The sequence below is a fragment of the Suricata suricatta genome, chromosome 11 (genome assembly GCF_006229205.1).
Source record: "Suricata suricatta isolate VVHF042 chromosome 11, meerkat_22Aug2017_6uvM2_HiC, whole genome shotgun sequence".
Classification (NCBI taxonomy): Eukaryota; Metazoa; Chordata; class Mammalia; order Carnivora; family Herpestidae; genus Suricata; species Suricata suricatta.
In genome coordinates, this window is record NC_043710.1 from 14,279,553 (window position 1) to 14,284,523 (window position 4,971).

At 37.7% G+C, this 4,971-nt stretch overlaps 1 protein-coding gene and 1 pseudogene across 1 annotated transcript in view; one reads left to right on the forward strand and one right to left on the reverse strand.

The window, feature by feature from the left end:
• LOC115306340 (olfactory receptor 4P4-like) overlaps positions 1-4,971 on the forward strand; it is a 161,688-nt gene that overhangs the window by 38,140 nt on the left and 118,577 nt on the right. The gene's annotated exons all lie outside the window — the stretch shown is intronic.
• LOC115306349 lies at positions 362-1,307 on the reverse strand (annotated as a pseudogene).

Genomic DNA, 4,971 nt, shown 5'->3' on the forward strand with positions numbered 1-4,971 from the left:
ACTAACAGTGCCTACTTTGGAGTTTTATAGAGATTGATGCTGAATACCAATTTAATTTTAATTTAGAATTTAAGTTTTAATTTCTTAAATTAGAATGAAAGATTATGAATTCATATACATGAATGAAGCTAGTAAAACTAAGCCTCGATTTGGTAGAATTGTCCAAATATGCAAAGAATAATCCTGCGTTAGCATTTTTGGTCTTTTCTTGCAGCCATTTCTGCTCTTTTCAATGCAAGTCTATGATTCATCCCAGGCATTTTTTTCCCTTCTTTATCCTATAGATATTCCTTGCTAAGACCATACAAAATGTCCTTTTGATTCTTGCTTCAGTTGGATCAATGTTGTGTTCCAGGAATATTTATTTATCCCCTGAAATAGCTTTCCTTCTACACAATTTCTTAATGGCATTTTTCATCTGATCGTTTCTTAGGGTATAGATTAAGGGATGTAACATAGGAGTTATCGTAGTGTAGAACACTGCCACTGCTTTATCAATAGATAAAGTAGCTGCAGGTCTCATGTACACAAATATGCAGGGTATAAAGAATAAGACGACCACTGTGATGTGGGAGACACAGGTGGAGAGGGCTTTGCGCCTTGCCTCCAAGCTGTGGTTCCTTAGGGAGCGCAGAATGACCACATAGGAGACCATTAAGAGGAGGAAGTTTAACAGACAGATGAAACCACTGTTGGCAGCAACGAAGAGCCCTAGAGTATGGGTATCAGTGCAGGCCAGATTGAGCAAAGGGTTCAGATCACACATAAAGTGGTCTATGACGTTAGAGTCACAGAAGGGTAATGGGATGATAAAGAGGATCTGTATGATTGCATGAAGAAAGCCTCCCACCCACACCACTCCCATTAGCAGGCCACACACCCGCCGACTCATGATGGTCGTGTAGTGCAGGGGTTTGCAGATGGCCACATAGCGGTCATAGGCCATCACAGTAAGCAGAATGACATCAGCACCTCCAAAGAAATGTTCCCCAAATTTTTTGGGTCATACATACACTGAATAGGATGGTTTTCTTTTCACGGAGTGAATCTGCAATCAGTGTAGGGGTATTGACAGTAGAATAGCAGGCATCAATGAAGGAGAGATGAGCCAAGAAAAAGTACATGGGGGACCCCTATAAGGGGCTGGCAGTGATAGTGACCACAGTGAGCCCATTTCCTACCACAGAGATGATGTAGATGACCAAAAACACAACAACTATGATTTTCTGGGTCTTCGGATTCTCTGTGAGTCCCAGTAGAAGAAACTCGGTCACATTGTTCCTATCTTCCATTTTTTCATATTATGTTTCATTACAACCTGAAAAAAATCCTTTTTGATTAATGCAACCTTGAATTTATTAAGGCTATTCATCTAGTAAATAATAAATGCCTAGATTTTATAGAATTGTGGATTCTCATGAGATTTTTTTTCTGAGATAGAAAATAAAATCTCAGTTCATGAATATTACTTATATTATCTCCTAGGTGAAGACTTTGTTAAGAGTATAGACATGAGGAAATTTGTAAACACATAGGCAGGAGATCACCTGTGCACACCTCTTCACTTGAGATGATTTAGAGCCTGTCTTGAAGTTGTCATATTGCAGCTAAGTTTGAAAACTGTGGTAGGAAGTGGATGTAAAGGCTATGAATGTAAAGCTAGGGATTTCCCCTTTATCCTTAGGAAATGGAGATCAATGGAATGTAACTGAGAATATGAATGGAAGGATGAAGAGGAGATAGAGGAAGGGTGAATCTTGGATGTAACTCTGATAAAGATCTTTTTGTGTCTTGGATGAAGTCAGCTGAGGTTCAATAAGGGAATTGAAGTCAGAAAAAGAAAGCGCAGGACCTGATTATTTATAATAGTTGACAAAAAGTGTAACAGGGTATTTCTTATTAGAATGTAAGAAAGGATTCCAGGAGCTACTATAAAATAATTGATAATACTTGTTTTCTAAATCCAATAACATTATAATAGCTGATAAATGTATTTTTAAATGATTCACTACTATGAGCATGGCATGGTAGTAACCTGTTTGGTTAGCATTATTTAATCCAATTTGCAAATGAAGAAACAATCTCAGAGACTGATGATGTTAATAATAATAATAATAATATTAACTAAAACTCCTGGATACTTGGTGTGTTCGGTTTTGGCAGAAATGTGGTTGTTTAATCCTCACTACAAACCTATGAGATGATTGAGCGCCTTGGTGTCTCAGTTGGTTAAGCATCCAACTCTTGGTTTCATCTCAGGTCATGGTCTGGTAGTTGTGAGATGGAGCCCCGTGTCAGGTTCCGTGCTGAGAGTGGATCCTTGCTTGAGTTTCCCTCTCTACGTGAGCCTGTACGGCTCATTCTCTGTCTTTGTCTCTGTCTTTCTCTCTCTAAAAAACCAAAAACCTGTGAGATGATTGCCACTATTATTTTATATGTGTTTTACACAGTAAGCAATACAATATCGAGAAGTTAAGAGTCCTGTCCATGATCAAGCAGAGAATAAAGGGCAAAGGCAAGATTATATCACACTATACTGTTACTTTCTTCATCCAAATTTTTAATCCATTCCCTACATTGTTATGTTATTATAAACAATGTTGAACTAGCAATCTCCTTTCGATATGACTGTAATAACTATAACTTAATCTTATTTTTATTTATTTTTTAATGTTTTTATTTTTCTTTGATAGAGGGAGAGAGGCATGGCAGAGAGAAATGGAGACACAGGATCTAAAGCAGGCTCCAGGCTCTGAGCTGTCAGCACAGAGTCCGACATGGGGCTCGAACTCACGAACTGCAACTAACTCATGATCTAAGCTGAAGTCAGACACTTGACTGTTAGAGCTACCCAGGTGCCTCTAATTATAATGACTTTAATACTCCTTTGGAGGCAAGTGTGCATGAAGCAATTTCATCAACATACATGTGTGCATACACAAACACACACACACACACACATTGGAATCACTAAATATTAACAAAAATGTGGCGTTGCTTTCATTGAATATCCTTTGATCTTGGCCTCATATGCAGCACCATTTCCTCCTTTCCCAATCTGCTTACAAGCATGGATCCCCAGACTTTTCTGCAAAGTGTTGAAAACAACTACCACAGTTGTTAAGTATACTATATTGATATGAGAAGCAGAGAGACTGGATTAGAACCTACCCGTTTCCACCTGCAACTTTTATCCAGGGGACATTTCATTTCATGGCACCTCACATCTATGTTTCATTATGTATAAAGTGAGAATGACAATATCCATGTCCTGGATGTTATGAGAATTGATTGAGGAAGCATACATGAACATAGCCACCACATTACTGTGGGCACGCAAAAAAACTTTCACTTAGTTTTGTGGCTGTTCCTGCGTCTACGAGTTAGGAAAGATTGGTATTTTGAGCAAAGTACAGAAAAATATTTGAGCATGCAACAAGCTCAGTAATCTCTAATTTTACTTTTCAGGAAATCAGAGATCCACATTATCCAAAGCAGTTCATCTCAGGAAGCGCTGTTCCTGTTCATGCTTGGACTAAATGATGGATGATTTACTTCATTTATTACTCATACGTATGTCTTTTCTGTTTGTGGAGTGTATATGCATTTGATTTCCGTGCTCATGATTTGAATGTTAAAAGAAGTATCTCATGCAATTGAAAGTGCCTGGTCTCATAGAGCTGGGTCCTACAAGATTTCATAATCTCTATGAGCCAGATTTCTCAATTGACATATTAGGTTAATGACATTGACCAGCTATCTTTTGAAACACTGGAATGAGGATAAAATATTACTATACTTAAAAGTATTGAAACAATATTTACTATATAGAGAAGGTAACCACCTTTAAGATGCTTCAACGCTATTGAAAAACTTACCTTGTACACTTAGATGATCTTACTGATGTTTGGAGGTTTTCAGAAATAATCCCATCTTCCAACTGACTTCTTCTTGGACAAGTAATTTACAATATGAAAGATATAACACACTCAGACTGAAACTACTTAGGTAATTCAGTAACAAATTAACAGTTGTGGAGAAAGCATTTATAAAAGTCTAAATCTTTCCTTCTAGCCTAAAGTCCTGATATTTTTCATAGAAAATCTGGGATTTGAATTTAGAATGAATTCTTTGGAAACACTATGGAGAAATGACCTACAGATGGCTCTGGTCCTATAGGTATGAGGCGAGAAGTGAGGAGGAAACACTTTCAAATGAGTCATTCGTAGCATAATGAAACTTGCTCCGGAGTTGTAATGTCACCAAAACATTTTCACCTTGCACTGCATGGATATTTAAAGAGGTTTCCATAAAGGCTCAAGGACCTTGTCTTTTAACTGCTGCTTTCTCTCTCTGGAATTAATTATCCCCTCTGACGGAAAGGATTTGTCTTAGAAGCAGATGTGCTGAAGAGATAAATTAGAGAAACATCCAATGTCAAATAAAGAATTGCATTCCCTGTACTTGGAACCTAAACATGCGAGAATTCTTTTTTTCTATGTAAACCTGAGCTTCTAAGAAAGCTGAATGTCACATGAATAGGAAAATGATACAAGTCCAGAATGGGGACCTATGATGGAGTTAATCTGTTGACTTATGTCACAGACAGAACCTCTGCCTTTTCAGTGATATTACAACGTTTCTGGAAACCTGCTCCTGATTACTTGAGAGCTAGAGCAGTGAGGGCAGAAAATCAATGGAATGGCAGCCACTGGAGAACTTGACTCCAAAAGCTGTTGGTCACTTTCATCAGAGGGCTGTGGAAAGTAAACAGAAATTCTGACTCTTCTGGTTAATAATTGTTTGCACTTGTAGTCTGGCCAGTAAGGAATACTAGGCAACACTAAACTTTTGGAGTGATATCAAAACACAAGTAGAAAGTTCTAATTTTAACCACCAGAATTGTTCCATATTCTTGTCACTTGCTATTGTTAGTAATTTTCCTTTCAGTCAGTCTAGGAGGTTTGTATT